General features: G+C 41.8%; 1 long non-coding RNA gene across 1 annotated transcript in view; it reads left to right on the top strand.

Moving 5' to 3' along the window:
- Positions 1 to 27,797, top strand: part of LOC147172751 (uncharacterized) — a 259,688-nt gene that overhangs the window by 76,124 nt on the left and 155,767 nt on the right. The window lies entirely within an intron of this gene.

The following is a 27,797-nucleotide window of genomic DNA, read 5'->3' as shown; positions in this document are numbered from 1 at the left end:
ATCTGGGAGGGACTCGGAGTAGAGCCGCTGCTCCTCCGCGTTGAGAGGAGCCTGTTGAGGTGGTTCGGGAATCTGGTTCGGATGCCTCCTGGGCGCCTCCCTGGAGAGGTGCTCCGGGCATGTCCCACCGGCGGGAGGCCCCGGCGACAACCCAGGACACGCTAGAGAGACTCATGTCTCATGGCTGGCCTGGGAACGCCTTGGGATCCCGCTGGAGGAGCTGGTTGAAGTGGCTGGGGAGAAGGAAGTCTAGGCTTCCCTGCTAAAGCTGCTGCCCCCGCAACCCGACCTCGGATAAGCGGCAGAAGATGGATAGATATTTCCAAAATATAATAATGAGATGATATTTGTCTTCCTTAATTAAACATGCCAATATATACAGTATGTCACAAAGTTTCTTTAAAATATAATGCTTTATGTACTGCAGACACAGTTGTCCTCTATAAGTGAATGAGAGGTCTTTAATTTGACTTTATTAACCCTGCCGGGACTCTGACTTACAAAACCCCCCCACAAAAAACGAGAAACACAAAAGCGCCATGTTTAATCTTAACAATTACATTCCTAAAAGCATTTGCGCTCATTTGTATTATGTCAGTGCTTATACTTTCATGTGCATATCCCGAATCAAATTTATTTCCTTCTCATTAGATTAAATGCCTCAGTGGCTCCGGCCGAGAGAGTGGCTGTGACGCTTTGGCAGCTGATAGCCCCAGGGCGCCGTACTGGTCGCCGGGGCTCAGGCCCCCTCTCGCCGGTCTCGACTGGCATGTTTAGAGCAAGCTGCCAACCCGGATGGGCAGTTGGCGCCAGGTCCATTACCAGCTGGTGAGGCTCCACGAGCCCTTCTCGACGCCATTAGGCTCACATCTGTCAAAAGCGCTACAATCTCGCCATCCTCCTCGTGTGTTTAACTGAAGTGACATGCCGCTGCTTTGACAAAGTGTGGTTGTCTTGTTTTAGAAAGCCGAGCCAGACTCAATTAAATACTTGGGCATTTATTACATACATAAGTGGTTCTCGAACTTTTTACACCAAGTACCACCTGAAATAAAACGTAGCTCTTCGAGTAGCGTAGTGGGCTAAGCGTTGAGGTAAATGTTCTTCAGAAAAAAAAAAAAATTCTTACAAGGATATTTGATATTATTCTAAGACACGGTAACACAATGCAAATCAAATATTTAAAAAAAAAATACTTAAATGATTCCATTAAAATATATTGCACATAAAAGTAAAAAATGGAAAAAAAGATTAAAGTCAAATAGAACAGAAATCTATTTAGGCAGTGATTCTTTTACATTCCACTAGAGGGTGTCTGTATCATAATTAGGGGTGTGCATCTCTCCACAAAAGACAAATCCATACGGTATTTGAAACGGGGAATGCAAACCGATTTTTATTTTTTTATAATGTTTAACTCAACACTAGATTGGATGTCATTTCCTTGATTTTCTATGGGGCAAAAATTATTTTTTAAAGCCAAACATATTGCGTATGCTTCAGCGTTCCAAATCAGTTACTCTTCAAAACGTGAACCAAACAGTGACCTCTGAACCAAGGTAGGTACCGAACCGTACATTTGTCGGTGTACCTAATACGGTTCAATCTTAAAACTAGCTAATTAGAAATGTAATCGTCATTTTTATTTTATTTAAATTGGCGTATAAATGGGGTGTTTTGTGTGAATATATTACATTGACTTTTTTGAAGTCATGCCCCTCTTCAACCCTCCCCTCAAGGTCTACGAGTACGTTCTTGTGTACGACATCCTGTGCTGCTGTGTGTGTGTGGCCTTATATCTTCTTCTACTGATTGATTGTGACCAAAGGTTAAACCATCAATGAAATATTTTCCAAGTATAGCATAACTATTTCATTTCTGTTTGTTTGCTCGGAGGATCTGACACGCTCCTGTAAATGCCTCCGCCCGAAGCTTTCTCTTTCCTCCTTTCTTTTTATCATACTTTTTCTCTGTCGACTGACGCTACGAGCAAGTGCGGTTTCCACGGCTAATTTGTACGACTGAGCGCTCCGCCAGAAACAAGGACCCGACTCCGGCCATTATCTTTTGATAGATAACTACTCTGCAGGTGCTCTCGGCGTGCCGCGGGGTGTGGTTTTCAAGATGGAGGACATGTTTTTGCCCGCTGACGTTGATACAATACGAGCCAGAAGCAAAGGTACTAATGTCTGTGTCGGGTCCACTCAATCCTGGTGGCTAGTCTCTTTTGTCCCCCGTCTACACCCCCCCCCCCCTGCTCTATTTTTTTTCCCATGGTCGTAGCCTGCAAGGCGCTATTACAGAGAGGGTGCTGCCACCTAGCATGAGTCATTAAAGTGAGTCTTTAGACGGGCCTCCAGGAGGATAACACACACTTTCGAAGGACCAAATCACCAACAGGCAATTCCGATGTTGTAATGGAAGGTCTTAAAGTTGTTTGTTTTTTTTGGTCATAATCTTACTTGGAATTAGCTTCATTTGTTACACATTTTTGTAACAGTAGTAGTTAAGCTTATCATTAGCCAAAACATGGTACCTTTCAGTATTTATGACTTGATTGTTATTATTGCCCAGTGATGCAATTTGACGCACGTGATGTTCGCCAGCCAGAGGCTGAGCTGCATTGTATTTGTTTGCGTAGTAGACCTAGGCCAGGGGTGCTCAAGTTCGGTCCTCGAGAACCCCTAGCAGCAAGGACTGTAAGAATATGACCATATAATAAATGAACAATTTTATTATTATTATTTTTTTAATAATCAAGAGTCTTTATTTGTTAAATTCACACGATGTATATCAGCAAACTGACCATGCATTTCTACTTCAACGAAAACGAACACGTGCCTGCAGAATGTTGTAATCCGGGCGAAATGTTTGGCTAAATGATCATCATCAAGAAGGCTAAAACTGGCATTTATCTTGCATAAGCATAGCAATTTGCGTACACTTTTTTGTTTTGGAGCAAGAGGAAAAGAAAAAAACAAAACACTTTGCAATTAATTGGAATAAATCCTTTTAGTGTAGTTTTTACTACATTTAAAAGCCTGAAACTTGACCATTAACCTCCAAATGGATGTGAAACTCGTCCCCGCCTTTCTCCAAAATGCGACGTGCCACAGAAAGGACGTTAAAATGAAATGATGAGTTTGAAAATGTTTTTTTTTTAAGGCAAACTCAATTAGCGGTTTTTTACCCCCCTTCTTCCTACCCGTCAAAGAGCCCCGCATTAGCACCAGGGCTGGTTATTATTTCCAGCGCGCACGTCTTAACAAATAATTTCCCAATGCCTTTCGACTGCCACTAACCTCCGAAAGTGCGCTCCCAATTATAAAAGCATTAAAACCGTTGGTGAGGGATTTAGGTACATTACACCACTCGATGGCATTCTGTTCGCTATTATGCTATTAGCGCTAGCGCTACGTGTTAAAAGGACCTTTAATTGAGAAAATGTCGGAAATACTTAAAAAAAAAAAAAAAAAAAAAGCAGCACTTTTACCCTTCCATTCTCGCTCATGGCTGGTTTACTATTTTGTTACATGAATTTTCGTTTTTTTTTTCACTTTTGTTATGGTAAAAAAAAAAGAAAAAAAAAGTGAATCGCTTCTACAATATGAGAGTTAACAGATGGCAGCCTGCGTGTCATCTGTCATTGCATTCAGGTCATTGTTTAGAGCTTAGCCGCGGCGTGACTGATTTGGCCGCGGCTTGACAAGTGTGTGCGTATGTGTGTGTGTGCGTCGCACTTAATGTCAGAAAGCATGATTCCTGTCCGCAGTCGTTGGGCAAGTGAGCAACTTGTTTCAAATAATGCATTGAAGCCCTTAAATGCATAGCGGTGCCTTGAGATCATACGATGAGTTTTTGGGAGGTACAAGCCATTGTTCGGCTATTTTTTTCTTTTCTTTTTTGCTCTGACTTGCAAGCAAAAAAATTGAGATGGGACTGAACCCAACTCACTTAACAAGCAGTAATTCAACAGAAAGCGCTTCACAAAAGTGGCTTTTGCCAACTTGTAGTTTACTGTCAAAGTAAACATCAAACAAAAGACATTTCCATGTTGTGTAGAAAAATCTTTTTAGCTTAATGCTAACACTACAAAATACCATTAATGGGCTAATACTCACAAGAATATATTCTTTATCCTTTGCAGAGTACGTTTACCGAGTTAGTTGTGAAAACTCCCCTGGGCAAAGCACGCTCATCAGGAGCAGCACAGTGTCCATTGAGTTAAGGCATAAAAAGAAAAAAAAATCAGATTTTTTGGGTTTCTATTTAACTCATTCACTCCCAGCCATTTTCACTGAAGCAACCCCCTTCGCTCCCATTTGGTTTACTGGATTTTGACTGATTCAACAAGGCCCACAGAATATTGTGTTATATTGCTCTAAAAACATTAGAGTCTCTTCTTTCATCAGACGTTTCATCATTATTCACAAATCTGTTGAAAACACTGGGGAAAAGAGCTTTTTTGCAACATGGCCCCGGTTGATCTCTTTTGCTCTGCTGCCACCTGTTGGCCGTTTTTGTAATAATTACCATTGCTTTAAGCGTCCCCTTCAGGTCAGAGGCTGCATCGACGCCTTCTGTATGCTCTTAGCATAAACAAAAAAACACACACATAAAAAAAACATAAATACGTTTTGGGGATCAAGACAATATTTTTGGAAGCAAATTAATCATCTCAACATGTTATTTGAAAGTATAAAAATTTAGAAGGTGCTCTTATTATTTAAAATCACATTACTTACCAATTGACGATCTCAAAATCAATTGAGTCAAAAAAAAAGAAGAAGGGATTTCTACTTCGACGTATTTCAAGCTATGCTGTCTGTCCATCCGTACATCCTTTCATTCATTCATCCAGTCATCTGCCCATCTACCCTTTCATCCATCTTTCCATCATTCCAGCCACGCACGCACGCACACACTCATTTGTCCGCACATCCATCTATCCGTCAACGCTTCCATTCATCCGTCATTCCAAGCGGACACCCAACTTTCCAACCGTTTACCCGTTCACCGCTCCAGCGATCAACCGGCCATCTATCAGTGCTTCTCTTGTTCCACCTCAGTCCATCTGCAGGCCGTCTGATGGGACGCGTCGTTATCGCCGGCTTTTAAGCGTTTAGGTTCCTCGCATGTCGTCCGTGGCCTCGCTCTGCACATGCTGGGTTGGGGGCGAGGTCGTGGCTACCTACCACAGGCTGCCAATTATGTGTGCACGTATGCACAAATCTCACGATAGGCGTTCCTGTGACGTCGCACGCCGCCTTCATGTTGTGTGCTCTGCGTTGCGCGTGACTTTTCGATTGGGGTTTTGACGGTTTTGAACAAAAAGAGGCTGCTTCACCTGAATTGCCCTCAGACACGACTAATCAACTAATTAATTTGGCACAAATGATCAGTTCTAGTATAGATGTGTTAATAATAATAAATAATAATAAATATATATAAATTAATAATATATATATTATATAAATATATATATATATATATATATATAATATATATATTATATAAATATATATATATATATATATATATATACATAAATATAATAATAATAATAATAAATAAAATTAAATACATATATAAATAAAAAATAATAAAATAAATACTAATAATTTGAATATAATATAAATATAAATAAATAAATAAAATAATGTAAATATATTAAATACACATACACAATCTTTGTCTGGCAGGCAAATTACAGTGGACCAGTTAACATTTGGTACGTTTAAGGACTCCCCGTAACTTTTTAGTACCTGTTCATGACCCACCTGTTTTAAATGTACCATTAAGCGTGTGGGTGTAAACATCACATTCACTTCCCTGTTTTTATTTTTTTTAAACCCGTCACATTTTGTGTTGTTTCCTCCCTCTCGCAGCTTCTCTTTCCCACTCCTCCTTCCCCTTCACACGTCTCGTCTGTCAATGAAAGACACGGTTTTGCCACGAGGCATTGTATGTTTAGCGGCGGTGCCAGCAACTGCCATTCGGCGGGAATCCCACCCCAATACCCCCTCCCGCCCCCTTTGAACCACTGCCAAGCCTCAGCTAGATTGCACCTTCTTTAATAACTTCTCCCTGAAGGCACTTCCTTCTTTTTTCACTCTCACTCCTTTTTCTTCAACCACGCAACCCCCCCAATCTCCCCTCTGACGCCACCGCTACTTTCTCCCATTCACTCCCGCCCTCCCCGCTCCTTGTGTGTGTGTTTTTTTCCCTCTCAAGTAACTGCTGTTTTCACGGGTGAAAAACCTGTGATGCTGATAAGAGAGGTAAGGCTGCTTTTAACTGACAGCCTGAAATCATATCACTGTGGGGAAGACGCACACACACACACACACACAGCGAAGTGAGATATTTTTTTTTTCTTTTAACATTTTTTGTCAGGTGCATTTAACATCAGCTTGACTTGTCAATGTGGGGTTTTTTTTGTATCTGAAGAATTTTTAAGATGGCTTTTAAAAAGTTGCTTTAGTCTTGTAGTGTATGCTAATCGGATGGTCACCTCTCTTCATTGGTGTTTTTATACCATAATAGCACTGCTACTGTTACAGTTTAACTTCTCTGCATAGTTTGTTTCCTAAAATAAAAATATTTTGTCTTCTTTTTAGGAAATATATTGTTTTTGGGAAAGTGAAATATCAATAGTTTGCCCTTTTTATAGCAAAGTGCAAAAAATCATCATTAGCAACATTAATCGTTTGTCTTCTTTTTAGGAACGTGCAACATCAGTCGTAATAATGTAATAACAGTATTTTTTTCAGGTTTTATAACAAAGTGTAATATCAACCATTTGTCTTCTTTTTAGAAAAGTACAATGCCAGTAATTATTTCTAGCAAAGCCAGCCGTTTGTCTTTGTTTTAAGAAAGTACAACATCTGTAGTTTCTTATTTTTAGCAAAGTGCAAAGACAGTAGTTTCTTTATTTTAGTGCAACCTCAATAGGTAGTGGTCTTTTTAGGAAAGTGTGACAGTTTTTCTTTTTAGAAATATGCAACATCAATAGTTTTTTAATTTTAGTGGCTAGTTTGTTTTCTTTTTTAGGAATGTGACGTCAGTGCATGCAAAATCAATCATTACTCTTTTAATAGGAAAGTGCAAAACCAATATATATATATATATTTTTTAGGCAAGCTCATCAATAGTTATTTTTAGCAAAGTCAGTCAATTGTCTTCATTTTAGGAAAGTGCAACATCAACAATGTCACATTTTTAGGAATGTCAGCTTTTTGTTTTTGTTTAAGGAACGTGCAACATCAACAGTTTGTCTTTTTTTTAAGGTACTAAAAGATTAATAGTTGTCTTTTTTTCAGGAAATAAATATATATTTATTTTTCATTTTAGGAAACCCCAACCTCAATGCTTTGCCTTCTTTTTAGGAAAGATCCATGGCCTACGGCGGCTGTTCCTTTTATAGTAAGTGTTGTCAATAAATAAAAGCCACAAAAAGCCAAAGAAAAAAAGCAAAATCCACAAGTGTCCAACACAACACTGCAGACAGGCATGCGGTGCGTTTACGAGCCCGCAGAGTCAGCGTGTGAACTCGCAATCTGTCAGTTGGCCTGTGCAGCACCGTGGCCCCGGGACAGGCAAGCTGTCGTGGGGGGGGGAAAAAAGGCCATAGCAAAGGTGTGTAATACACCGTGTCACCTCAATGGCGAATGGCCCATTACGGCGACATAACCTCAGAGATGCTGGCTTTTATTTTGTCACGAGGGATTATTGGAAACAAACCATTACTGTTTGGGAACGTATTGTATATTTACAAACGCCTCTCTTTAAATCCCTCCACTGTATGTGCATGTTTTATATATGTATGTACATGGTGTTGTGCTGTAGTAAAATGCAGAGGGAGGTTGGAGATGAGAATGTAAATACAGCCTCCTCCTCCTCCTCCCCTTCTTCCTCCTGCGTGAGGGGGTGACCTTGCCCAGTGTAATTAAAGTGAAACACCTTGACTTGTCACCATTGCCTGAGACAGCTTAAATCTCCCTAATGTAAATGGAGGCTGCTGACGTGCTGCCGAGGCGAGGCATGGCCGTGGAGGAGATACAAGCGTTGGTGATCCATCTCCCCGCACCTCACCCCAAGTACAGTACATACACAAGAACACAAACACATTTTCTATTTATTCCCCCCAATCGCTCATTCGCTTTCTGAGAAAACAAACGTAAACAACGTCTTTTTCCTCACTCTTTTATTGACCAACCCGAACTTCATCAGTAGGTTCGTAAGGGACAGGATGTTTACTGGCGCTTCAGCCAAACAGCTGAGCGGGTTTCTGCCGTGCAAAACTGTTCAATATCTTACTTTGTGTCTGTATTAGCAGATAAACAACCTTTTAAAATGTGGTCAATCCTAACCGGAGTCAATTCCCATGGCCGCGATTGGCCCGCTTCATTCCAGGCTCATTTGCAGGTTGACAAACTGAACAGAACAGAAGTAGGGCCAAAGGCACTTTTTGCCCCAAATAAAAAGCGCCTGACTGAATGCCACATGTGACGGAATGCAATGCTCCCTCCCTGTGCCAACTTCACCAGTCGCCTCTGCCCCGCGCCAGGCCTCTTTGCCCGACATGCTCCGCCTGGCCAGTGGGCAGCGTGACAGGAGGCAAGTCTCTGCGCTGGGCGTCCTGCCCTCTTGCTGTCTGGTATTTGTCTCTGATGCCAACAGCTGTGTAAGCCTGGCAATTAATTGAACTTCTCACGATCATAAAGGTCGATGAAACAATTGCGCGCCGATTTAAGGGTTGAGGGACAAACTCGGGACCTTCAGCTTTTGGTCTCCTCTTGGAGATAAGTAAACAGTAGGAGGAGCATAGCTCAGGTGGTAGTGTGGCAGTCTTCCAAACTGAAGGTCGTGAGTTCGTTCCTCAACCCTTGGGTAACTAAACATATCAATAATGTTCTATTTTAAATATTACCATGGTCCCAAAAACGTATTTATACATTTTTACTTTATTTTTTTTAATTTTTTTATGCTAGAGCATACAGAAGACTTTGATGCAGCCTCTGAACTGAAGAGGTCGCTTTAAGCAATGGTAGTTATTTAAAAAAAACGGCCAGCGGGTGGCATCAGAGTATAAAAGATCAACCAGGGTCATGTTGCAAAAAGCTCTTTTCCCCACCGTTTTTAATAGATGGGTGAATATTGATGAAACTTAGCTCTATTCTATTGCTGCAAAACGGAAACAGAAATATACTTTTTTTTTCCTGATGAAAGAAGAGACTCTATTTATTTTGGTAGGTTCCATGTTTTCATAGCAATGAAACACAATATTCTGTGGGCCTTGCAAAATCAGTCAAAATCCAGTAAAACAGCCGTGAGCGAAGCGGGTTGCTTCAGTGAAAATGGCTGGGAAAGTGAATGAGTTAACTGTCCCTTATTACTTATATCATGATTTTGTCATTTTAAATGTGACTTGACACACAAACAGTTGTGGCAATCTTCTGTTTTGTTGGGCTTGGTGTAAAAACCCACGCAGTTGATATGATAAGAAATCACAAACAAGTCAAAGTAGACAACAAACAAGCCCGCCGCTATGCTGACGGACAGCCTCCACTGCGAGGTTCGGTATGGCAACGTTTTCCCCGTGTGATGCAGCTACAACTGTCTCACAGCCGCGGTGGTCCCGCTTAAACATGAGTGTGCAAGAAACCAACGAGCATGAATGAATGAATCGACAATGAGCTCAGGTGCTGCTTTTGACATGTGCGTGCACTTCCTGCGTTTTTTCTGATGTTTGGCGGCGGAGGAGAGGAAGGTAGAAGTAGGAGGGCGGGGTGGGGTCGGGTTGGCTGACAAAAAAACAAGTGCAAGATGAAGGCCTTCCTGGAGGCTACAAAAGAATCGGCGCGCTGGGAAAAATAAGGCAGGGGGAGCCCTCAACGGCGCTGATGAGCACACAGACAAAACTTGGGAAGGAAGAAGGCAAGCCTCACAATGGTGAGCGGGGGGGCCCCATGCCCTGCTTCAAAGAAGCCAGTCAGAAATACAGAAAAGGGGATGTAAGATGGACCTGCTGGGAAGTCTAGCAATCACGGTAGTAAGCGGCGGGAGGAAGCGGTCTATGGGCCCTGGCTATTCATTTGAAAAGTAACTGTGCTGCAGCCAGGCGCCGTCAGAATGCATCAGTATGTGGAATGGATTCTCAATTGGTTCTCCTTAGGAGAGGGCCTAGCGCTGCTCCATGTGTGGTCTGATGCTAACATTGGTGCTACGGAGGGAGGGGGGGGGGGGGGTACGCTATTCGTCGAGGAAGAATCTGCTTGATCTTAATTAGGAAAATGTGGAATCCCTCAGTAGTTTACATTGCATATTTTCCCACCATATCAGACATATTCTGACAAAGCTGAAATAAGGGAAGTGTTGCCTGAAGCTCAGAGCTAAATCTCTTCCTATTGAAATGTATTAAAAACGTCATCTGCTATTAGCCCAACGATTGTCCAGCTAAAAAAACGCTTTTAATATATGACAGTATGCTCATTTTATCAGCATACGGAACCTCACTCCATTGACTTTCCACCACCCTGTTCTGTTAACAGTGTTCGCTAATTGACTAAAACCAAAGGGTGGGTGAGTGTCGCAGAGGAACTGACAATTTAATATTTGGCCATTATTTTGCCAACATCATGATTCAGTATTTCCTATGGCTCAGAGCTAAACTTCTTAATGTTGAAATGCATTAAAAAAAAATCCTGTTCTTAGCCTGGCAATAGTCCAACACTGCTCTGAATTTGAATTTTTTATTCGCTAACTTTACCAGCCTTGGGAATCTCGATCCCTTGACTTTCTTCTACTCTGTTAACCCTGTGTCGATAAAACACTACTGTACTGAAAGCTAAAGTGTCGGTGTCACAGAGTAACTGAAGATTTGATATTACCTACAATATGACTATCCAGTATTGACTGAGGCTCAGAGCTAAAATGCCTCATATTAAAATATCACAAAAAGCATTGATGAGCCTAGCAACAGCCCAGCTGAAAGTATTCCTCGTCTATTAGAGTGGATGGTGACTTATTGATGGGCCAACTTTACCAATCCAGGGAACCTTACTTCATTCTCTTTCCACCAATAAAAACAAAGACTACAATCTAAGGTGTGAGCAATGCAGGCATTTTTATGATGTACATTTGACGATGCTGTATTAATGTGAGTATGATTATGTGAACTGTAATATATGTTAGCTCAGAGCTAACTTTTATATTGAAATAATAAAATAAGCATTTTTGAAGAAACTAAATAAGCACATGATAAGATTAGCGTAGCCAAGTTGAAAACACTTCCTTTCTATTGGCAGACATTGACCATGTTGTTTAACCAAATGACTAAAAATTGGGTTCATATGATGATTTTGTAATACCAGAAGCTCAAAGCTAAACCTCTGTATTGAAAAGGGAAAATGTTATTGAGACTTATTAGTGAAGCAATAGTCTTCTAACAGCTGCATCTGTTAGAAGGGTTGCAGATAAATTAATGTGCTAACTTTACCAGCCTCGGGAACCTCTCTCTGATCATTTTCCACCTACCGGTTCTGTCAATAACTGAAAACTAGGATGTGAGCTTTGCAGAGTAACTGGCAATTTGATATGGCCGCAGTAGTTTGCCAACAGCAACATAATCCAGTATTTGCTGAGGCTCAGAGCTAAATCTCTGCATATTCAAAATAGTATTGTCACAAATTATCAGCGGAGTGTGCAGCCCTATTGATGCTCACACTTTACCAGCCTTGGGAACGTCACTCCATTAATTAAAAAATGGTGTATTTTATTATATTTGAAACAATACTATGAGCTATTTTAGCGGAATCAAGGTAAAATGTATAGCTTGTGCATCTTTGTGATGTGTCAGTGTCACGGTGAAAGACTTATCACAATCTGGCGCAGGGAAATAATGAGTGGCGGGAGTGAAAAGGGGTTAGCGCAGTTTTAATAAAAGTTACCTCAGCTCTGCTTCCACCTGCTGACATCCAGCCTGTGATATTCAAGGAGCGGCAGATTGCGGCAATAACATTTAACTTCACCAATTTCTTATTGCCTGTCACTCTCTCTAATTTGATCCGGCGTCGGACAGTTACGGTGTCGGACGGCCGAGTCGGACGGCATATTGCCGCGCAAGACTGGCAGCTAATAAAAGCCCCGCTTGGTATTTACTCCCTCCCCCCTTTTTTTTTATTTATAATATATCTCAATATTGTTATTATGAATATACTGTATATGCATTTAGGACTTGCCCGTCACTCTCCGTGGCCCCTCGGTTAATAATACGTTATTGATCTCCATATAGCACCGGCTGTATATCGGTTTAATTTCCAGGCCTTATCGCGTCCCCTCCTGTGATTTCACATGAACTCTTGCTTTATTTCCTGCTTTTTTCTTCCTACAGGCGTTATTAATTCAGTATAGGAGTGAAGATAACATGTTTTTTTACAGCGTGACAGGTTATTTTATATGGTAGAGACTCATTAGGATTCATTTTTCTTCTTTGAAAAGTCATGATCAAGGGCAGGTAGTAGAGAAAAGTGGAATTTATTGCCTGGTTGCCTTCTAAGTTTTAATTTAACAACAGTTTTTCTACATTGGAAAGAAATTTAAGTTTTGTAAACAGTTCTGGCTTTATAAAGGCTTGTTAACGGTACAATTTTTTTTTTTTTAAGTTCTTGTTAACTCATTCACTCGCAGCCATTTTTACTGAAGCAACCCCCTTCGCTCCCGGCTGTTTTACTGGATTTGGACTGATTCTGCAAGCCCCACCGAATATTATGTTTTATGCGTGGAACATACCAACATAAAGATTAGAGTCTCTTCTTTCATCAGGAAAACAAATGTATATTTGTATCTGTTTCCATTTTGCAGCAGTTAGCATTAGAATTTAGCTAAGTTTCATCATTATTCACAAACCTGTTGAAAACACTGGCAAAAAAAGCTTGTTGCAACATGGCCCTGGCTGATCTCTTATACTCTGTTTCCACCTGCTGGTCGTTTTTTGTAATAACTACCATTGCTTTAAGTGACCTTCAGGTCAGAAGCTGCATCAAAGTCTTCTGTATGCGTATACAGAAATGCAACCACTGGAGCGCAAAATTTAAATATAACAAAGTACTAACCCTGGATTATATAAATGACGTTTGGTCATTACTTTAAAAGGCAAATGTGAAAAAAATCGGGACGATTTGGCGACGTTGCAAATTAGTGCAACAGCGGCAACTACCGCAGGAAGTGTCTGATATCGTATGTATTTTCTTTCTCGTACATCTCAAGTGGAATTGGTGGCGTGTACGTATGTAGCATTACTGCTCTAGCCGACTTAGTTGTAAATCTAAAAGTCATAAATAAGTCATCCTGATTCCCGACTTGATATTTTCTTCTACACTTTCCTCTCTAAAGAGGACACGAGGGACTTGCCCTCTCGCTAACTGGCCGGCCAGCGAGACCTCTGGGGGGCTCCTCCCTCAGCCTCTGCATTCCCTCGGCCCCTTCATTCCCGACCCGGTGGAATGATAAAGGGAAGGAGGGATGAGGAGGGAAGGCGCGTCGGCGATGAGAACGAGGCGTAAGCAGCGCGTGTATGCGAAAATATTATGCGCCATCAGCAGGAAAAAGGGGCCTGAGTCAGCCCGTTTGCCCGGGCCTCGCCGCATGCTAAAACACATAGAGGCAAAGCCCATTAAAAATGGATGCTACGCGATAATCACATTCGCACTTAAAATTTAATGTTGCTACGCGGCGGCTGACAAAGGGAAAGCGGCGTAGGGCACTGTGATTATGACCGTGTCGTCTGCACTCAGCGTCCTTTTACCTGGAGGGGACGACTTCATGTGATCTCTGGAGGGCATGCAAGATGAGTGCAGGGTGCTTCATGACACCTAATTGTTGCATTTAACCCGCATGCCCCGACAAATATACATTGCGGGGAGTTCACTTTTGGATGGTTTTGATAATACATTTGAATGAATTTCTTGTGATTGTCCATATTTGATTGCCATAAGGCAGGCCGGAGAGAGGCAGAGACACCCCCCCCCCCCCCCCCAACCAATTCGCGGATCGGGAGTGATGCAAATCGTGGGGCCTGTTCTGAATCGACCATGGATCAATGATGATCCATTGCACCACTAAACGTAACGTATGGTGTTCCACAGGGTTCAATTCATGGACCTCTGCTGTTGTCATTGCATCTGCCGATTTAAGGTTTTCATCGTAAAAAAACAGCGGGTCTTTGTTTTAAAAGTGCTCTGTAAATATAGAGTCAACGTCCTAAGTTACTGCATGATTTGCAATGCCAAATTCATAAATTCTAGTATTTATCTAACAAAACACTTAAGATGCATGGGCACAGGAAATGTAAGAACACAACGCTCGCTGTTCATTTTGTTCACCAGTAAAACCCTACAATATGTCTTAATTAAAAAATAAATAATAATCAATAAAGAAGGATTCAGCGACTGTGCATAGGCAACTGGTGGTATATATTGTTTGTTGAAACACTACCATGATGAATGATTGTGATTAATCATGTTTACAATATTAATCAAAGTCCTGACTAGCATATTGGTCATAATCGTACAGCCCTAAGCCCAAACACAATATTTACTGTATTAATAAACATTTTTGTACTTGTTCATCCTCTCCACTTGACCTCCTGTCCTTGCTCCTCCTCCTGAAGGTCAAATAGGAGTTCTTCAAAGACTGTCATTTTCCCTCTTGCCATTCGGGCAAAAAGGTATCTCTCTTTTAACCTTCTCCACCCCCCGTCTCTCTATACCGCCTTGGAATTTAGAAGGAGAAAAAGCCTCGGCATCTTCTCGGGACAATGACGGGTCCTTGGAAGGAGAGGGCCGAGATGAATGAGAGCCGCGCCGTCGCATTTGTGGCCACAGCGTGCAAAGAAAAGCAACGCAATCAAGGGGAAGCGGAGGTCGGACTGCTTGGTATTCATCCGCCTCAATTATGCGTGGCCATTTTTCAACCGCTTCCTCAAATCGTTGTCTCCATTTCGAGACAAAGGGGTTTGATAGGCCATGTATGTCCCCACATCGCGACTAACGGTTATTTTAATAATATATCTAACATCTAATCATTTTTTAAGTTGAACTGAATCCAGCTTTAATCATCTGTACAATCAACTTCAATCTTCTGCGATGTAAATATTGTCACGAAGCAGACATTTCTTGATTTGTGGCCACTGGAGCAGTAAAATGAACGGACGAGTGTCAAAGTTGGTTGAAGGCAGTAGCACTACCTGAGATTGAAGTCGCCCCCCCCCCCCCACCCCCTATCCGTATCTAGGTCACAATATGTGGAGCAATTTCAACAGATGGGCTGCAGAGTAGTCCCCAGGCGAACAGAAGTTACTTTCTCTTTTTCTTACTGTCACCACCCCTTGCACCCCTGTCCTCTGCCGCTAAGCCTTACATCATCAGCGAGCTTACTTAAGGGAAGACTGGTGTGCACGCCAGGCGCATTCTACAAATATAATACATAGCTGCGCTTCCCGTAGGTGCTTAAAATACTTGAGAAATGAAAACGCTCCAGTGCGGAACTGTTTTCTGGTATCTTTTAGGTTTGCAAAAATGCTTCCATTTTTAAACCCTAAATCAGTAATAAGTGTTTTTATATGTCCTGTTTAGTTTTAAGGGCACATTCAAATTCAACGACTTTTGCAGTATTAATGACACATTTAATTTGCATATTTCAATGCAAAAATGAAAACATTAGCTTGGGGTTAAATATGAAGGGACAAAAACGTGTTGGTTAATTTGATCAGATGTTTTTAAATATCGTCTCAATTTCAGTTCAGTTTCGATCACGCTTGTTAGTTTTTATCATAGTTAGTCAACCTCATCCTGTTTTTATTTCGTTATCTTTTAGTCTACTATAAATACAGCATTTTAGTCATTATTTTAGTCTATGAAAACATAATTTTACCCATCTAGTTTTAGTCAGGACAGTCATTTTACCCCTGTATATTTTTTTCAGCAGATAATGTTGTACTTTTCGGATCTAAAACTTTTTCGCATCAAATTTTTGCTCGTCTTTTTGATGAAAAACTTCACACACAATTACAGTGGCTACTATAGCTCCATGCTACGAGTTACTAAGTTAGCTAGCATTAGTTAGTGTCAGATTAACATTATTGTCAGAACGTTTAAGCCATTGAATTGCTTTTTTTAATTGATTTTTTATTTATTTTTTACTTTCACCGTGAATCCACCTCCTGTCTGTCCCGAGCTGCAGATTTGAAAGGGGGCGTGTCACTGCGTATCACATGACAGTGTCACAGGGACAGAGTTACAGACAGGATTTTACAAGATCATATAATTTTCGTGTCATCCTTGTTCATGAACTAAAATGTCCATCGATGTCCAGTTTTTATTAAGTGAAGTACATTTTCGTCTCGTCTTCATTAGTCCACAAAAATGCATACTGATTTAGTCACAGTTATTGTTTAGTAATGAGGATTTTAGTCTAGTTTTCGTTCGGTGACAAAAATATTTTTGTTTAGTTTTCAATAACAAAATCAACACTAGTGTTAACAATTTTTTGGGGTAAAGATTGAAAGTAAGACCGACATGGACAGACGGAGGCTGAGTGCACGTGTGGGGTGGAGATGATGGCATTGGGAGGGGGGGGGGGGATGCCATATAAATGGAGAGGCTCCACCTGTTTACACTCCTTTGCCCCTGAGCATACTTCAGCGCGCTCCTTTGGAGGGCCCTTGTTTTAACTGCTCTCATTGGCGGGGACCACCAGAAAAGAAAAAAAAATAAATCCAGCCATGACGAATAGGCAAGTTAGAGCAAGAATAATAGCAATAAAAGTAAATAGAAAGAAAAGAGTGTATCACCAGTGAAGCACTTCCAAACAAGGCTTTCTAATGAGGTCCGCTGTGAAGAAAATCAGTTAGGAGGACGAAGGTTGGAGACGGGACGGCGAGCAGGAGGTTCTCGTGGCTTAAAAAAAAGAATGAACAAATGGGCTGAATGTGTGCACTGAATCACTTTGTTTTTCTTTTTTCCTGTACAATGACCTGTGTTTGCAAAGCACTGGATGAAGACAGTAGCGGGGCAGAGGAAAGGGATGAAGTGTTTGGCTAGTGGGAGGCCAACAGGCTAGACACCAGGCTTTTGTGTGCAAATTTCCCAGCAGCGCCTTACCAGTTAATTAAGAAGGTCAGTCAAAAAAATATATAAAAAGTAGCAGGCGGTGGTTGAGGGGGGGGGGCCTTAACGAGCTGTCCACGCCGCATGAATGAGGGGTTTGTCCCAAACTAAAGCAGCGAGAGGCCAAACAATGTCGGCGGCAATTAGCGAGCAGTGGTGGGCAGCCAAAGGCCTTTGGACCGAGCAAGCCCCCCCCCAAAAAAAAGAACATGCAGTGACGATAATAAACATGCCAGGATAAATAAAGGCGAGGAGGCGAGGAGGCGGGCGAGGAGGCGAGGAGGCGGGCGAGGGGGCATGTTGCCTTCACCTCTGCACACAGCGTGGCCTTGACCCCGCTGCTGGATGAGTGCTTGGAATCCTTGACATCTGGATGCTTGCGCGACACCTGATGTGTTCTCACAAGGCTGCTTGCTCCAAACATTAGAACAACACATTTTTTTAGACTTACTTATATCTAGTAGCCTTGACAGTTGTTGTGCCCAATTATGGTAAGAGCTTGTGTTTTGGGTTAAAAGCAGGAAAGGATTTATGTGAAATAGCTTCAAATTGCATTTTCTAAAAGGAAAATATGTCCATTATCCTTAACTCATTTGCTCCCAAAAACGTATGAATACGTTCTATTTTAAATATTACCATGCTCCCAAAGACATATTTATACATTAAAAAAATTGTTTTTCTTGCGGAGTCCGTTGGTTCCAGGTCCATTAAATTGAGGTTCCACTGTAATCATACGTAGGCTTAAAAAAAATGGTATTAATGCATCCTTAACTAATTTGTCCCAAAAACTTTTTTTAGAATGTTGTAAGTGTCCCAAAGACATATTTATATGTTTTTTTTTAAATGTTAGAGCTTACAGAAGGCTTTGATGCAGCCTCTGAACTGAAGAGAATGCTTGAAGCAGTGGTAGTTATTACAAAAATGGCCAGCAGGGGGCAGCAGAGTATAAGAGAGCAACCAGGGCCATGTTGCAAAAAGCTCTTTCCCCCACTGTTTTGAACAGATTTGTGAATAATGATTACATTTAGCTATATTCTAATGCTAATTGCTGCAAAACGGAAACAGATAGAAATTTACTTTTTTTCCTGATGATTTTGGTAGGCTCCATGTTTTTATAGCAATGGAACACAATATTCTATGGGCCTTGCAAAATCTGTCCAAAATCCAGTAAAACAACCGGGAGCGAAGGGGATTGCTTCAGTGAAAATGGCTGGGAGTCAATGAGTTAAAAGGAAGTCAATCCCCCACAAAAATTCTTGACAATAATATGTTATATGTGACCTCACTAAAATGGCCGCCCCTTGAAATGGACAAAAACAGCTGAATTTTGCTTCATAACTCATATTCCACAAATGTAATATTAATCAGAACGTCATATTTAGACTTGAGGTCACATATAACATATTATTGTCAAGAAATGTTGAAGGTTCAATTCCACTTTAAAAAGAATCAAGCGCAATCCTTTTAAAGTTTGTCATATTTTTTGCTACCGTCTTATGCTACCGAGTGTCTTTCCATTGGTTTCTCGTGTGACTCTCATGGCCAGAAGGGCACTACATTTTCTAAAAGTCAGCCTCGAACCGAGATTGTTGCTGCGCCCAGAACCGTCCTCCACCACGCCTGTTAGCGTTCATGTCACAATGCGAAGACTCCGCTGCTCTTTGTTTCATTTGAAATCTTGGAAGTGAAGTGGGCCTCTTGTCGCCGTAATCGCTGGCAAAGAGACGGCGTGTTCTGTCTCGTGTTCCTGGATGCCGATGAACTTCCCCACAAAGAAGTGGAAAACGGCTTTGTGTGCAAATAGAAAAGCTCACAAAAAGGAGCCTGAGATAGTGTCAAGTAAGAATGCCGTTGCCCTACGGATGTCGATATGAATTATATTTTTAATATGACGGCCGTGTGCGGGTCACTCGGTGGTCATCATTGGCTGGGAAGCCTTCAGATTTGCGAGGCTTTGAAGAAAGTGGAAGGTGAGGTCGCTGGGCTGTTTGGGAAGATGGCCAGCGAAGGCCATGAGAAATGAAAGATTTCTGTTTTGTAATTGGCGGTGGAGATTTGAGGCTTGCGCAGAACTTCGGTCATATCCGTGGTCATTGTGTGTTCTTGGTTAGTCAGATTAGTAGTATTATGAATGATGCATTTTAATAGGAAGTTAGTTGGTAAGTTAGCACAAAATGTTAATTTGTGCTTGTGAAGTTTTTGTTATGAAGTTGCTCAGATTCCGTTACTGGACGGTTTGGTAAGCAACCAGTGGAATAGTCTGAATTTGGATTAAACCCACAAGTTTGCATTTTGAGCACGTTATATCTTTTATGGCTATAGTCTCACAATTGATTTTTTTTACATCAGTTACTACTTTCCTATTAGCCAGGTCTTTAATGCCATCTTGTGGCATCTCAGGACATTACAGAAGAAGAATAGAAACATGCACACCTCCTGTATATGTGATTTGATCACCCCCAATTTGATAGATGATGATTTATTGAGGTTTTATCTCTAACTACAAAATGAAAAACAGTCAATAGAACGGTAAGTGAGTTCATTTTACAGTGTACATAACCTACAAACTGTCACGTTTCCAAGTTCGAACACGTCCCCTTGATCAGACCTCCGCTCCCTTTGCGCCTTATTCGCTCCCTCCCGCGGCTAATTGGAGGCCGATAGCAAACCCCGACGCCGCCAACCCCCCTAAGACGGAGGAGCCCAGGTTACTGTAACCTTGGTTGCCAGGGATCGGCTGCTCGCCTTCGTGTGACCGGCTATTCATCAAAATGGAGGGGGCGGCGCGTGCTGGGGGGGGGGGGGGGGGGGGGTTGGCGGCCGGCGAGGGGGCAGAATATGCAGCGGAGGGAAATGAGCGTCCGCCAAGACAGCTTCCCAAAAGGGTAACAAATCACCCTGCTGGCCCTAATACCGCCGAGGAGAGGGGGGGTGCAGAGTTTTTCTCGATAGGCTCGTTGGCTGCAGAGGTTCTCCCGATTGATAAAGTGAAAAATTTGAGCTCATTTATGATTTGTGGGATGGCGCTAATGCCACATGCTAAGGCGCTATAATTGGTCATATCGTGGCTGTTTATATCTCGGCGCGAGTGAGAGCGATCTACTCCGTGTTACTATGCAAGGCTGTAGCTCGGGTGGGGGTCTTGTCAGCAATATCCCAAATGATCGATTACGGCGCTTGGACGAGTCATCAATCATCCGTCATAACATTGAAATCTGTGCAATAGCCATAATCTAGCTGATCAGATTCATTGATCTGTATTGTAGCACCAATGAGCTGAAATCTGATCAAATAAGTTAAACATCTCGAGACGAGCCGGCGTCAACCAGTGAACCCTGAAAAATCAAAAAACATTTAACACCATGTGGCGCGTAGGTCACGCACAAGCCTTCGCCATTTTGTCACTCCGTTTTTGAAAATCCATGAATTCAAAGTTGGAAACTTTCCAGAGGAGCTAACAGGAATTTCTGGGACTAAATTAGAAATTTACTAAATTGAAGTTTGGGAAATGCTAATGTAGTAATAAATATTTTGGCATAACTGTGTGTAAAGCAACCAGATTTAACCTACTGGTGACATTGTCTGCTCGTTTGCCATGTGCGCGGTCGCTCCAAACCCGTTTGTGACAGAGAACTTGAACCCCGACAGTCTTTTCTCACAGTTCTTCATTTTTGACTTTGTACGTCTCCTCGATGTCGAGTACCGATCGCAGGTTTTGAGGAAAAACCCAAAGCGTGTTTGTTATTGACTGTTGCGTTCCATTTTTTTAGCATTCCATAGAACAGCAGAGATTTAACACAGCTTTAGAATGTGGAATTTAGTGAAAATTAAGTCAAATTAAATCGAACTGATCTATCATCACAGATTCCTGAATAATCACTCACTGCACTGCCAATTAGCGGGAATGAATCCGACTCATGAATTGGTATTAGTTCCATTGAGCTCCTACGGATTGTATATTGGCAAAACTGGTAACATTGCTGGAATGGAAATCATTTTGATAGTGACCTTTGCTAGTAGTTTAGACATTCCTACACCAGTAACTCATCCTACAACGTTATGCTGCACTTAGATCAAACGAGATACTCCGACATACTGTACTTCCTTGACACCAATTACGATGCTACTTTCTTTCCTTGGAGGATTATAGACAGAGCATAAATAATAAAAAATAATTGTTGACTTTTCCATTGAATAGTAGAAGGGTATGTTCCATAGATGAAAACTCAAAATTTGTAAATAGCGAACCACAATAGGCAAGAGCACGCTGCAGTGTAAACGTCTGCAAACTAGCTGACAACAACCCGTGTACACGCACAGAAAAAATACAAGTGTCAAAATTGCATGCGGCAAAAAAATAGCTGCGTAAAATATATCCACGCACCCCCTTCCTCCCCCCCCCCCTACCAATTCTGCGCTTTGAAGCAAAGGGAATCCCATCCACGCTATAAGGAAATATTTCATACGGCGCATTACAACGTAATTACCCCTGATCTCGCGTTTGCGATGACGTGTTTCCTCGCCATCGGAGAATAGGGGAACGAGTGGCGCGTATTCAGCGGGGAACACAGGCGGGCGCTCGTAGCGCCGTCGCGGGCGCAATCTCCCCGCCGTAGCACCTTAATCATCCTGGCTGGCTGCCTTGTGCATGTGCATATAGGGAGATTTGTGTTTGAGCTGCTTGTGATTGTGTGTGTGTGTGTGTGTGTGTGTGTGTGTGTGTGTGTGTGTGTGCGCGCTGTGTTTCCCTATATGTGTACGTGTGTTCTTTCACCTGTGTTGTGCACTGAGAGAGAGAGAGAGAGAGAGAGAGAGAGAGTGAAAAAACCCATCCCTCCAATTCCCTCGTGAAGCCCCTCCACACCAATTTCCAGCCACGGGCAATCACTCACTCTGCGCACACACACACACACATCTACATAGAGAAGCTGATGAGATCCTCCGTGGGCTCGACCATGTGACTGCCGCTCGTCATCTACTGTACGTGCGCCACTATTTGAATATCACAGTCACGGGTTGGCGGGGTGTGATCTACATACACTTAGGATACACGGGCGATCTCCGAGGAGAAAATCAGAGGACCCCCCAACACCCCCCCCCCCCCCGCCTTGCTATATTTCCCTTTGAATTTGAGAAGAATCTGTCATCGGCACGCACCATTATGTGTCGAGGTGATACGTCATTCACTTTGCGATGTCCTTGCACCTGGATTGGGGGGGGGCACTTAACTGTATCTGGAGAAGCGTCGGCTGATATGGATGGGAGCTCGCTGGTTGATATTGGGTGGGTGGATTTAGAAGAGTACCTACGAGGGGGTGGGAAAATCACGATACTGCGATTGCGCAACAATCTATCGTACAGTGAACCCTGCGTGCGAATTGAACCGTCATTTTTAGTCAACAGCAATCATTTTATTTTTGAGAGCTCAGTATTATTCATTCGGCGGTCAGCAATTTCGCAACAAAAATGAGCTGTTGACTGACATGTGACCACTCGACTACATTTCAACCGATGCCCATTGTAGACGCTTACACTTTGGAGATCTGTTTTGATGGACTGAGGTTGAATATGTGGCACAGCATGGCACTTACCTTTTTGTTGGTACCCGCTCCCCACTACTATTTCTCTGTGTGCGCTGATGTCAGCACATTGGCAAGCATCAGAGCGGATGACCGAGTAGGTGGAGGGTCAGCGTGGGCTTGTGAATAAGATCCCCATTATAGAATATCTTGTCGATTTTCATTTTGGCTACCGGACATGTTTTCCCTGGAATTTTTTTAATTAAACAAAAAGACCCAAAATTAAAGATACACTTACGTTTTAAAGCAAAAAAGCCATAGTGGTCATCTGAAAGAATTTGGAACTGACAAAAGTAATAATAAATGATGGTGGTAAAATATGTATTGAAAATTAACTAGTATCAAATCATTTTTGTATTGTGATCTACCACCTTTTTTTTTTAATGCTAAAATCATCTACCAAAAAAAAGAAACAGGATAATTGCAAGGGTGTGTATAATGCTGGCATTTTAGCAGTTCTTGAAACACCGAAACTCAGTAGCGCCCCCTGGAAAGTTTGCTAAAATTAACCTCCAATGTCAGTTTCACCGCTTGGCATAAAACTGGTTGGACATGTTTTTATCAAAACAAGTTGTACCAAAAAGTCCCAGGGTCTCATGTCTGAAAATGAACAGGAAGTACAGTAGTCGTCCATTTTGTTTGGCTATTTCGAGGAAATTCCAGACTTGAATGCATATTAAATCACTTAAGAAGCTAGTTGGTATAGAATCTTAACTTTTATTGATTAGATATTTTAAAGAAAATAATCTAGTTAAAAAAACAGACACGTATATTACTGGTCTCTTCAAAAGGTGGACAAGTGGTCTAATTAATTTTTTATAGTGTTCTAATTATAGAGTACCATATTAATAGTTTTCTATTTTTCCATACAAAATCCGATCAGACTCTCTTTTCATTCATTAGCATCGCTGTGTGTAGCATATGACCATATTTCACTTCATATTGTATATCATACATACCATGTAGTGCATATTCAGAGATATGGACTCTGGCCAGTAGCAATGAGTTCTTTGTGTGCTAAGGTTTAAGAGCATACTGTACACCCGTATTCATCACAAAGGCCAAAGCACTTATGATAGGGACACTCTGAGGGCGTTTATAGTGGCGCGTTCACATTAAAAGTCGGCATTAGAAAGGGCCGGCTGTAATGTCACTTTTTTTTTCTCCCCTCCACATTTATTGATCTGACCTTCTTGACGCCCAGAAATACCCTCACATTTTCTCTCTCTCTCTCTCTCTCTCTCTCGCTCATACAGGGCTGGATATCATTTGAATTTTATCGATCGCCACCGCACGTACAAATGTCTTTATCTCGCTTAGCTTGTAAAGCTCCCTAAATTGTTGACTTAATGCATACGGTAAAAAAAACAATAAAAAAAAATACACCATCCATTATTAGACTTTATGAAATAACCAGCCGTTTTTAGGGGAACAAAGTCATCATTTGGTGCGAGGCAACAGTTCTTTTGTCTTATAATTTATTTAACAAGGACACTGGATACCTCTGTTGCTATCTACAGACTAAACCTCTTTGCCCAGAATTCATTCAAACTTGATAAATGGACATTCATTATACCTGCAATTTATTGAACCAAAGAAGATGTTAGCTTGGATGCATGAGAGGGACCGCATAATATCAAACAATGCCCATTAGATATATTTCCTACATACAGTGGAACCGCAATTTATGCGATTAATCCGTTGTAGAAATTTTGAGTTAAACTAAATTTTTAAGAAATCCAAAGAAACATTTCCTATAGGGAATAATGTCAATCTGATTAATCAGTTCTGACACCCAAAAATGTTAACTGAAGGTAAATGGTGTCTACAGCGTAAAAAGTTTTCTACAGAGATGACAAGTCATAGTCTAAAGTAGTTAATAACGACTGTAAATCTAGTCAAGCATGTTGCTAAAATTGTAGCATTTTTCTGTGTTGTCCCATGAAAAGATATTTGGGGTGAGATACTCTCTCTTTTAAAACCACCAATAGTTCAGACCCCCTTTTTTTTGTGTGGGTTTTACCAGTCCTGCTGGCCAATCGTCTCCAGCTAACTGTTAATCAATGCTGGCGAGAGGTTAGACCATAATGGAGGATTTATCTGGGTTCTTCACACCACTTAAGTGCCCGGCGGCTGCCTCCGTACCACCTCCACCTCTGCACACCTCCCATTCTCTCCTCCTAACCCCCCCCCCCCGATTCCCCCCTCTTTCTGTGAAGGAAACGGGCCTCCTGAGAGGGGGTAAGATTTGTGAAGGTGGAAAAGAAGAATCCACAACGAGGGATGGAGAAAGTTGAGGAGGGTCGTTAGATGGTGTGCGATGGAAAAAGGGGGTCGGAGCAATGAGGGTGCTATGGCGAAAAAGCACACAAGCTGTATTATTTTTGTTTCGTTTTTTTCGTTTTTTAATGAACTCGGCTTTAGCGAGGCTATGCTACCTTGTTAGCACAATCATCGTGGACCACAAACACAAGTCATTACAGTTCATACGACTTATTAGTCATTTTTATTCTTCTTTGAACCATTATACGTCATTCTCACTGGTGGAGAGTCAAGTATGCTAACTGCTAACTAGCCAAGGCACTGCTGAGGCGTCGGGGGGGGGGGGGGGGGGTGGTTATCGTCGTTCACTGCTTGCTAGCCCTAGTTATGTGATTTTGTGACTTTTAACAAGTTAGCGTACAGACGTACGTACGCACATTTACAAAATTAGATTCCAATATTTGTTCCATAAAATTGTATATCTTCATTCCCAAAAGTCTATTTGCGTTTCTCTTGGCTCCACTGCTTCCAAGGACATGTGGATGTTGGATTGATTTTGTCCAATCAGATTTCAGCATCTGTATTGCCACGTCACTCGAATCCCTCCAGGACCTTTAAAACCGGTAGAGCTGGCCAATATAACAGCCACTATTTCAGTGACGGGACTGTTTTCTTTAACATATCAGATTCCAATCAGATCAGCTCGCCGGCCCGCGTCAGTGACTCCTCATTTTTTCCTTTCATCCAATTCATTTTCTTCGTTTCACCATTTGAAACTGTAAAGGTCTAATGATACATTTCTATAGAGTCATCGTGCATTTACTTGTGATGAATCACAGGCTTTATGCTCCGTAAGGGTTAATACTGGTTAGTGGAGGAACGTAGGTGTATTCACATAACAGTGCGGGATTAACAAGGTCGTCGGCATACATCGAGGAAAAGGGAGTTGCATCATTAGCGGCCGTAGCGTAGCGTGTTTTGTTTACACGCTTCCCTTACATTGCGCTTGTCCGGTTCATGTCCGTGGGTGGTGGGTAGTGGCGCTGGTGGGTTACACTTGTATACATCCCTCATGCAAATTTATGTTGGAGCTTGTTTGTGGATGGGAGTGGAGGGGAGACCTAGGAGGCTGGCGTTGGTGTGGCGGGTGGTGGTGGTGGTGGTGGTGGGGGGGTTAGCATTGGTGGTTGCGGTGACAGAAATTGAGGGGGACGGGGTGGCAGCTGCAGGCTGCTCGGTGCACTGTCAGAGCGGAATGATTAATGAATGGCGGCCCCAGCTGAGCCTAACCTTTGGAGAACCGCACAGGACATCTGCAGAACTGTCAGCGCTCTGACAAGGACAGAGCTGAACAACCAATTATTTCGCCATCACTAAGGTGGGCTGTCAGCTTAATCCTAGCCATTCACTTAGGCAAGGACAGGCAAATTTCTCCTTTACATACACACACACACACACACCAGCACACAGAGCGAGCAGGACCACGGCCCTTGTGGACACACACACACACACAAGTGAACAAACAGACCCGTGTGGACACGCATGCACACACGTGCACGCTAAATGGCGTTAACCCCTTCCTTGCCAGGCTGCGGGCTGGTGTATTAGGCAAAGCAGGGCACACAGCAGAGGTTTAATAATGACAAAATTGGGCCGCCCGGTGCCGGCCAGAGGATGGGCGGTGGACCTGGGTGGGGCTGCCGGCCGGAGGGAGGGACGCTACGTCTGCTATATGTCAAGGAGGAGGAGGGAGGACAAGAGGGAGGGGCAGGGTGTGTGCTTGTCTGCAGATTTGCATGCTTCATGCAACTCTAGGCTCAGTTAATAAGTCAATACTGAGCATTTTAGCTCGCAATGCAATCTTGCCTTTTTTTCCTCATTTGTGTTTATTGCAACTCTCTCTCTATAGATATAGATATATATTTTAGGGGTGTCAAAATTAGTGTGTTAATTAAAAGTTCCTTTAACGCCACAAATTTTTTTCACGCGCGATTAATGACCGCCCCTTACTTGGAAAGCCTGCCCCGGGGGAATTCCAGTCGCATATGCGTCAAAATTTAGCAGTAATGAATTTAGTAAAAATGCATTTATTTGTGGGGACTGGGGTCAAGTGTATTTTACAATTTTAAAAATGTTACTTCGTGTTAAAAATTTAGATTGCTCTTAATATGAAAACAAAAATGCACTGAGCTGTCAACGTCTTACAAATGCAATTATGCCATCTAGTGGCAGAAAAATGACCACTACAAATCAATATCACAATCGTTTTTTACAGTACAGTACATCTTTTTAATTTTAACTCAATGTTATGAATTATTATGAAATTACTGTATCAATGACTAAAAGATGCAGCTATATTTCTATTAGTTTAGCATTTTTTCCACTTTTGTTAACAAGTGTGAAACCTTATTATTTATTAATATATTGTACATTTAGAACAGATATAACATTTGCGATTAATCGTGAGTTAACTATTGAAGTCATGCGATTAATTACGATTAAAAAATATAATCGCCTGACACCCCCAGTTACAAGAAAAGTTATTTTATTTTTTAATTATTATTTGTTTATTTATTTAACTTATTTATTCATTGCGAACTAGCTAACAATGCTAAAAGTCTCATGTATTTAATCTTTATTTTAATATCATCATTATCATGACAATTATTGTTAGACTACGACCAGCAAAATTCTAAAAAACATCTTCTATACCAGGGCTATTATCTCTATTATCTGTGTTAATGATTTCTGTGTACATAAATGTATGTAATGACCAGAATGCTGCTCC

Source organism: Leptonotus elevatus, chromosome 6, assembly GCF_054856555.1.
Source record: "Leptonotus elevatus isolate MCC_2025b chromosome 6, RoL_Lele_1.0, whole genome shotgun sequence".
Classification (NCBI taxonomy): domain Eukaryota; kingdom Metazoa; phylum Chordata; class Actinopteri; order Syngnathiformes; family Syngnathidae; genus Leptonotus; species Leptonotus elevatus.
Note: the sequence above shows the minus strand (reverse complement) of the source record. Positions and strands in the feature narration are given on the sequence as shown.